At 41.8% G+C, this 9,996-nt stretch overlaps 1 pseudogene; it reads right to left on the bottom strand.

Annotated features, from left to right (window-relative positions):
• Nucleotides 1-234: 234 nt before the first annotated feature.
• LOC134609469 (tigger transposable element-derived protein 1-like) lies at nt 235-9,650 on the bottom strand (annotated as a pseudogene).
• Between the last annotated feature and the right edge of the window lie 346 nt (nt 9,651-9,996).

Genomic DNA, 9,996 nt, shown 5'->3' on the forward strand with positions numbered 1-9,996 from the left:
ATGAAGACATACAGGTATCTTCTGTTTCACAAGTCAAGTCTTCAAAGGCGAAACACTTTCCTGCTGGGGAATTAGGCATAACTGATATAAATACTGTACAGTACCCAGTACTGCAATGCATTTATAACTAAAATAAACACAATATTAAAAGAAAAATTGTAAGCTTACCTTATTTGATTGTTGTCGCAAGGCCAGGGCAGCTGAGAGAATTTATTGTAGGAAGGATGAAGACATTCAGGTACAGCTATCTTCTGTTTCCCAAATTAAGTCTTCAGAGGCGAGACGCTTTCTTGCTGGCAAATTGGGTGTACTACAAGTAGCAATCAGAGTAGGAGCAGGACTTGATGGTGATGTCAGAGCTAGAAATGGACTGTCAGGCATACAGGTATCTTCTATTTCACAAGTCAAGTCTTCAGAGGCGAGACGCTTTCTTGCTGGCGAATCAAGTGTACTACAACTAGCAATAACAGTAAGAGCAGGACGTGTTGGTGATGTCAGAGCTGGGAATGGACTGTCAGTTGATGGTGATCTGGGATCAAAATGACTGTCAGTCAATGTTGATGATCTGTGTGCTGATGGACCTTTATAAAAGTAAGTGTCTATGGTGGTTTGAAGTGTAGCTCTCTTCTTTTCCCTGTAGATTTCTTTGTAACACGCTTAAGCCTCTGTAATATTAGCATTGACTTTGGAACTTCGTTCAAAATCCCTATCATGCTTTTCAAAAAGATCCATGGCGCTATCAAAATGACGGGAAGCTTCAAAGAGAATTTTTGTAGTTAAGCCTTCAGGCTGTTCAATGTTCTCAACCCCATCCTGCACATCTTCTCTCTCCACTTCAAGTTCTAGAAGATCTTCATTGCTGAGGGGCTCAGTGTGGGACACAAGCAGTTCAGCAACATCTTCTGGCTCCACTTCCAGCTCTAACTGCCTTGCCATCTCTACAATATTTTCAGTAACATTAGCTACATGATCTTCAAAGCTTTGGGAATCATCAACTAACTGTGGGCATATTTTTTCCAGGCCCTTTTCATTGTGGTTTCCTTTATGTCATTCCAAGCATCTCTTACAGTTTTAATGCAATCCAAGATGTTGTAGCTTTTCCAGAATTTGGATAGGACTTCTTTACCTGCTCCTTCTTCTTTGTCTATTGCTGCAATACACTTACTGAATGTTCTTTTTAAGTTGTTCAACTTGAAGGCGGCTATGACACATTGATCCATGGGCTGCAGTAGTGAGGTGGTATTTGGTGGTAGGAATTGCACTCGAATGTTAGGGTTCAGCTCATCTAGCGTTCAAGGGTGTCCAGGGGCATTATCAACAAGCAGCAAAATGTGGAAAGGGATACTGTTGTCCTTGCAATAGGCTTTTACCTCTCGAACAAAGCAGGTGTCAAACCAATCTTCAAAAAGGGCTGCAGTTACCCATGCTTTTTTTTTAGCTCTCCAATGCACTGGAAGTCTAGTTTTAACTTAGTTCTTCAAAGCTCTTGGATTTTCCCATCGGTAAATTAGCTTTAGCTTTAAGGTACCAGACGCATTGCCACCCAACAGAAGTGTTATTCTATCTTTAGCTGACTTGTAGCCTGGCATTGATTTTTCCTATCTTGCGTTGAAGGTTCTTGAAGGCATCTTCTTCCAGAATAGCTCATTCTCATCCACATTGAAAATCTGATCCATGGAGTAGCCTCCATCTTGAATAATTTTGGCAAGATCGCTTGGGTAATTTTCTGCAGCCTCAGTATCTGCAGCAGCTACCTCTCCTTGTACTTTAATGTTATGGAGGTTAGACCTCTTCTTGAACCTATCAAACCATCCACGGCTTGCAGAAAATTCTGTATCCTTTGCTGCCTCACCTTTCTTAGTCTTCAGGTCATTGAATAGACTTAAGGCCTTACTTTGTATAATTGCCTGGTTGAGAGGAACATGGCATGTAGTCTGATTTTCTATCCAAAGTATTAAGAGTCTCTCCATGTCTGCAACAATGCTATCCCTTTTTCGAATTGTTGTTGTGTTAACGGGTGTAACACTCTTAATTTCTGCCATAATTTTTTCTCTGTTTTTCATGAGGGTGTTAACTGTAGACCGACTGAAGCCTTGCATTCAGCCTATTTCAGCTTGAATTACACCTTCATCATACAATTTAATAATTTTAGCCTTCATATCCAAGGTAATAGATTGACAGTTTTTATTTGTATCTGCCATTATTAAAGTACTGTAGAGTACACGATAGGTACCTGTAACAATTAAAAGAACAAATAGAAGTTCCTAAAATATGTACAGGTACTGTAACTGTATTTCAAAATTATCCCTAAATCATTAGGTTTACATTCAGGGCCAGGGGCCGTAGTAGGGAGGTGGGGGGTGGCGGGGGGGGGAGGGGGTCAGGGAGTGAAGGGAAAATAGGTTTCACCAAATACAGTAAAATATACAGGTAGAGGAATCCACTTACGTTTAGGCAGGTTTTTGGGTGAACGGACAGCAACTCTGGGCCGGCGGACAGATGGCAACTCTGGGCGGGCTGGCTGGCTGGCAACTCCGGGCGGGAACTTTGCCTCTTCACTGGCGACAACTCCAGACAGCTATGTTTCAAAATTATTCCCTAAATCATTAGGTTTACATTCAGGGCAAGGGGCTGGTAATGAGGGGTCAGGGGATGTAGTGGTTGGGTCAAGGGCTGTAGTGGGGGGAGGTCAGGGGTTAGGTTTCACCAAATACAGTAATATATACAGGTAGAGTAATCCACTTACATTTAGGCAGGTTTTTGGGTGGACGGACAGCAACTCTGGGCCGGCGGACAGACGGCAACTCTGGGCTGGCTGGCAGCCACTCCGGACAGGAACTTTGCCTCTTCACTGGCGACAACTCCAGGCAGCTGTGTTTCAAAATTATTCCCTAAATTATTAGGTTTACATTTAGGGCCAGGGGCTGTAATGAGGGGTCACGGGATGTAGTGGTTCGGTCAAGGGCTCTAGTGGGGGTGGTCAGGGACTGTAGGGCGGGGGGGTCAGGGGCTGTAGTGGGGGGCCATGGGCTGTAGTGGGGGTGGTCAGGGGCTGTAGTGGGGGTGGTCAGGGGCTCTAGTGGGGGGGCCATGGTCTGTAGTGGGGGTGGTCAGGGGCTGTAGTGGGGGTGTCAGGGGCTGTAGTGGGGGGAGGGTCAGGTGCTGCAGTGGGGAGGGGCAGGGGCTGTTGTGGGGGGATCAGAGGCTGGGGCTGTAGTTGGGGGACAGGGGCTGTCGTGGGGGGATTATAGGCTGTAGTGGGGGGTCAGGGGCTGGAGAGGGGTGTCAGGGGCTGTAGTGGGGGGATCAGGAGCTGGGGCTGTAGTGGGGGCAGGGGCTGTAGTTGGGAGGTCAGGGGCTGCAGTGGGGGGTACAGGGGCTGTATTGGGTGGGTCAGGGGCTGGAGAGGGGTGTCAGGGGCTGTAGTGGGGGGATCGGGCTGGGGCTGTAGTGGGGGGACAGGGGCTGTAGTGGGGGGTTCAGGGGCTGCAGTGGGGGGTACAGGGGCTGTAGTGGGAGGATCATGGGCTGTAGTGGGGGGGTCAGGGTCTGGAGAGCGGTGTCAGGGGCTGTAGTGGGGGATCATGGGCTGTAGTGGGGGGGGTCAGGTGCTGGAGAGGGGTGTCAGGGTAGCTGTAACTTATAGGAGCATAAAAACATAAAAGACAAAACGAACAAATTTGCTCAGTACTTACCTTTATGCAGGATTTTAGATGGACAGCAACTCTGGCAGGCAACTCTGACCACGGTGGCAACTCCAGGGTGTGGGACTGGCGGGAACTCCGTGTTTCAGCTCCGCCTGTTTGTCACAGCAGCTGCGCAGCGCAGGAAATGTTCTTCATTTTGATAGGGCGGCTGCCCGTAGTCGTGAGTCACTTTAACGTACACTCGCAGGTATGTCCGTATTCGCGAGTGTACGTAAAGTGAGTGTCCGCAAAGCGGGGTATGCTTGTATATAAATATACATATATATTCGTACCTATTACAGTTACTGGAAAGGGCTGGTTTTCACTAATTTGTATGAAAAAATAAATTCCATTATATCTCAAGAGAGTTATCTATACCAGGTCCAGGCCTTCAGATACTCATATTTTACAATACTCAGATTATAGCATGTTATGTCCCCTTGGAGAAAAAAATGGGTACTTCGGGAATCTCATCTTATCTGATCTTATCGGGAATCTGATCTTCCCAGAACTGCCCCCCATTTATTTCTCTCTGTTGCTTTAACAGCAAAGTTCTTTACTAAAATCCAAGTGCCATAGAGAACTCCCTTATTTTACGTAACAGGACTTTATTGAGGCATGCTAGACAAACATTTCAATAATCTGGAGGAGACATGACTACAGACATACCTAGACCTCAAGATTGGTGTTGATACCATTACTTGTGATTGCCTGGAAGAGAATGCTGCTCTTTCTGCTTGGGAGTGTTTCCAGTATCTTGAAAGTAGGGCAGCAAATGCCAAAGTAACTCTCTTTGAAAAGTTGAGTGTGAGACCTTCTTAAACAGGTCTTATCTCTACATTATAGGTTCTCTTTTGTTCAGATTCTAATGATGAGATTGCCATTGTTTTACATCACCCAATGGGAAATAAATTTGGGACAATCTATAAAAGCTGTAGTCTGGATAAAGATGTGGGAAATTTACAAAATTATGATGCAAAGGTACACTTCTCCTTTGATGATCACTTGAATGGTAAAGACTCCTTCAGATCAGTGCTGGCATCTCTGTGGGCACTGAAGAATCCACATGTGGTGGAATTGTCATAAAATTCTGCATTTTTGAGTGAAAATAGAATTCCCAGAGAGACTTGTTTAAGACCAAATGACTTGGACCATTAGGCATTCCTGCTCTGACATCTGATAGATTGCTTTACTTCAAATCAGCAAAATATGGTTAATATAATTACCCTAGATGCCTGAAGGACTTTAGCCTCCATATGTTTAAGAGATACCCTCCACCCATATTTGATGTCATACTGAAACTAAATAACAGTAAACTTGTGAATTAACTAATTTCACATCTGGGATATTTCACGAAGTGTCAGACCTTCAGTTAGGTTACGTTTATTGTTCTCCCTTACTTCGTGGAGAATCCTCTACTCCCTCTCTCTCTCCCTCTCTCTCTATTTTATTTTATTTCTTATGGTTCTTTTGATTTGTTGTTACCATATCTTGGGAATGTCTGCCCTTTTAACTAAAAATGTGTATCCGATTATATTTACAAAATGATCACTCTGATATTAAATAAAGAATAAAAAATGCATACAAAATACAAATGCAAAAGTGGGCTAATTTAGGTACACACTATATCCATTTAGAAAAATGCATATTAAAAATATGGGCACTGTTTTTTTGTTTTTTTTTTGCAATCGTCATTTTAAATATTTTAAAATCATATACATGTTGACTTCAATATGGCTAAAATATGAAAAAAAAATGGTGTATTTATCTTATTATTTTGTTTGTTATTTGATATGAGTGCTTTTGATTAGAATTTCTTATTGCTCTGTAGCTGAAATATAGGAAACGAGAAGAAATGAAAAAGTATAGGATAATATAGAGCATCACAATGAGACTGTTGGCTGACACCTTATTGGATGATAAATAGCACATCTTCTCTGTAGGAGAGAAAGCGTATGATAGCAGAGGGTAAGATTGAGATTAATAGCACACAGCCTGGCATTCTTATTAATTTAGGGACCCACTTGAGAATGACAAATCTTGAAACAATTGTTGCTCTTGAACTTGGTGGCCTACCATTACACTGCTCAAAGTAGATGATTGTTTTTAAATCTTTTGAAGTGAAGAGTGGCAAAACTTCAAACTTGATCTCTTTCATGGCGGCTGGAGTTGTGATATGGGTCAAAATTCAGAAAGAAATGTAACATGAATCATTTCGATTTCATAACAAAAAAAGAATAAAAACTGCATACCTATTCCACAAGAGGACATTTATTTATATCTGGAAAAAAGACGTCATAGTTGATGTTACCATGTTTTCAGGTTCTCTGTCTTAGATGCTGTAATATTAGGCACGTCCATCAAGTGGAAATCATTATATTTGTTAATCATCTGATATTAGAATCAAAACAGAAGGAACTTGCAAAACAAATGCATTGATCAGTTCATAAAATAATATTCCTCTACATAAAAGATGGGTCAGAACTTGTTCTCCACGCTGCCAAAATGTGTGTGTGTGTTTGTATGTATTGATTTAATAAAAACTCACATGTGCACTGTGTATGAATGCATCACAGAGTGTGTGTTGCGTGGATGGCTGTATGTTGCGGGTGTTAGGGATTGGCTGAGTGTGATTTGTGGTGAATCTGATATGGTTGCAGAGACAGCATTTTGACTTTAGCCTCCCCAAATATTGTATTTATTATCAAAACAATTAAAAGCAAAAAAAAACAAAACAAATTTACTCCCCTCCTACTTAGCTTTTTGCAAAGAAGTGGTATGATCCATATCCCTGGTGGACCAGAGCGTGCTGTGACTGGATCCATGGTGGTCCAGTGGTAGAACGTGTGATCTGCAGCTCCAGCAGTAAATAACCCTGTTGGGTGGAGCTTACTGAATAAATTAGAGCATTGCTGTGCCAACCTGCTGGAAATGTTCTGACTCATTCACTGAGAGCCAAGACTGTGTGGGAACTTTTTAAGTTGCCAGCGTCTGCTGACCACTGGCCTAAATGCTATGCTGTGTCTGGCCTAAAGGCAATGCTGCCTTGTCCCGGCTGCCGCCCTGAGGCCAAGGCCTCTGTGACCCAGGGGAAATAGGAACAGAGCTATAAACCAGGTTAAAAAGTGAGCATGCCACTTTTCATACTTAGTACCTTATTTCTCTACTTACTGCATGCTCCTACACAGATTGTGTGATTGTGTAATATAGCATGGAAACAGTAAACCTGGGCAATAAATCTAAATGTATGATATTGCGTGGAGACAAGCAGACTTTGCCATAAATACAGATGTGTAAGATAGCATGCTGCCTGACAGATTGCGTGATAAATTCAGATTTGTGATACAGTATGACAGCAATCAGGCTTGGTAATAAATCCAAATATATTATATGCCATTGTGTCCAAAACCCTGCAATAAACACATACGGATAGTATAGCATGATGCTCTTGCTAAGATGCAATATTCCTTCGTTTCACACTTGTGTAACATGGCTAATGATTGCTTGTGTGAAGTACGGTAGCTGTAGAGATGTTAATTTAATTTGTATGGGTTTTAGTCAAAAAGAATTTCACGTGAGATGTGAAATATGATTCACATAGCTGAACACAGTAGATAATAGTTTGAAAAAACCCACATGATAGGATATTCTGCTTACCTCTCACACGCATGCATTCACACTGACACTGCACCCACAAATACATGAATGTACACTGACACTGCACCTACTGCATTCACACAATATCAACACATATATGACTGCAAATGAAATTTGTCCCAGTGGTATTAACCACATATTTTAAAAAAATTATATATATATGTATATGTGCATGTGTGTATATGTGTGTGTGTGCTTTTATATATATATATAAATATATGTGTGTGTGTGTGTGTGTGTGTGTGTGTGTGTGTGTGTGTGTGTGTGTGTGTGAAATAGCAAACAACAAAGGATGGGGCTGTGCCACAGTATAGGAAAGTAAACAAAGTCCTAGCTTGGATAAGTCCCTGTGGGTACAAAGTCCAGAAATGTGGGGCTGAAATCCAGTGGAGGTCTCCGAAGCCGGGGAGTTGCGGTTCTTGCACTTTTCAAATATATAGGAGTAGGCGATAAGAGGTGAGAAGAAATAATAGTGCAGTACGTTCTTAGAAGTGCCAATATAAGAAGAAGGGTAAAATTCCTACTCACATTCAGTAGAGCTTAAGTCAGCTCTGGTATGTATGGCATACAGCGGCATAATCCCCGCTTATGGGATATGTGGTGAGTGTCCTCTTGTGTATAATAGTTTCAGGGACCCAGGAAAGAGATGATAAAAATGGAAACAATAATGGTGCAGTATGTTCCACAGTGGATAAAAAATGATAAACTATAGTAATAACACTCACATTTAGTAGAGCTTATACCAGCTCTGATGTGGTAAGCATACAACGGTACAATCCTCGCCTATGGGATATATGATGAGTGTTCTTTAAGATGGTAGTATCAGGAGCCCGTGAGGAAGACAAATAAAAACAGCAATAGTGCTCTCAAAATGTTGATAGTCTATAAAATATAATAAAATATACTCAGAAAGTATAGAGCAGGCTGACACCTCTATGACAACAGCATAGGTGGTATGATACCCACCTGGGGTTCTTTGGAGTATGGAAAGAAAGAAGTAGATGCCAGGTTGTTGTTTAAAAAAGAGCATTAATAAGAGTTTTTTCGGCATTATCTGCCGAAACACGTGACACGTCATAATTTCTGCCCGCAATGCTTTATGGGGACTGTAGTGCTAGATGAACTACACGTCGGTAACATTATCCGATGGGAGACCCAGCCATAATAATAGCACGGGTAAGGGGAGTGACCGTGACTCGACTAATAGTGTTGCTAAATGCGGTTAAAATTGGAAATTGAATTCAAAGAACCCTTTAAAGAACCAATTCTTCTGTCCCTCTTGGAACTCAATTTTTTTTCATCCACACAAGCACACGAACAATGTATTTTGACCTTAGTCTTTATCAAGGTGCATAACAAAGAATTAAAGAAACAAACCCCCTTAAATACCCTCCTAAAGTTTCTTTGAGAAGTCCACTTTCATTGGGTTTTGGCAAATGTCCAACCAGCATTCGGTTTAGCAAATGTCCAATCACATCGTTTCATTTGGTGAATCTAAAAATCCAGTCCTTCGGTTTCTTAGAATAACCAATTAGGCGAAATTCCAGCAATGGCCATCTTAAGATAACTCCTATTAGGTGATAGAGGCCATATTATTATTAGGAACAAATAAATAATTAAGTTTACCCCAAACTTCAGCTTCGAATTCAAGGCTTTAAATTTGCTCCAAGTTGTTCGTTGAACAAATTTGAAACTTCTTTGGCCAACCAACAGTTTAACTAATATTGAAAGTTGCCATCATAGTCCGTGGTTTAACAAAATCTGAAGAGGGCAATTCGTGTGTATGAGAAGAAATGTGTTTGTTACATTTTGTAAAGGATGTCCAGACCTCTTCTCAAACCTCATCATCTTCACCTTGGGAGAAACTTTCCGTCTTCTTCTGATCTTTCTCTATGTAGAGCGCGGTTGCAAGGAAAAATCCCCCTCCGATGACTCCCACAAAGGCACAAAGTATCAGAGCGGAGCATAAGCTATTAAACCGCAAGAGGTATGAATCGGGATTCCCTTTGCGTATTAGATCTGAGATCACTCTGATTACATACGGGCTGCCAGCATCTCCTAATACGTGGGACACAACGATCTGCAATGCTCCTGCCGTTGCACATCTTGTAAGAATAACCACATACAGTAATATATCTGCAACAATCGCCCAGTTCAATGATAGCAGTGTGTCAAGATTCCCCCATATTACACTCACTCAGATCGGCATTTACCCGTATGACTTCCAGGATTCTCCGATCCAACTCTGCCCATGCGTCTGACGTCACGTGCTTCCCTGTCAAAAGTATGCCACAGCCGCATACGCATGACTCAATCAATTTGCCACTTTGATACATTGTAACTTACGTGTTGCCAATTACCGACGGAGCTCCTTCTATTGAACAATCATCACCGAATCTTGCTTATGAGATCCTGACTACACTGACTTCTCCACTCCCAGACTCGGAACAGAATTGTCCACAAATACCTTCAATCCTCAATATGCTGCAGGCAGCCTAAATCCTCATTAACATACTGGCAAGGACTTCCATTCTCATCATCCACAGGAATACAGACAAGTTCTTCAGTTAATAGGATTAATTACTGTCTAAAGTCTACCCTCTGGGATTTAACTAGTTCTTGTTACCATATTGAAAGTTTAATTGTAGCTGAT

Source organism: Pelobates fuscus, chromosome 4 (assembly GCF_036172605.1).
Source record: "Pelobates fuscus isolate aPelFus1 chromosome 4, aPelFus1.pri, whole genome shotgun sequence".
Classification (NCBI taxonomy): Eukaryota; Metazoa; Chordata; class Amphibia; order Anura; family Pelobatidae; genus Pelobates; species Pelobates fuscus.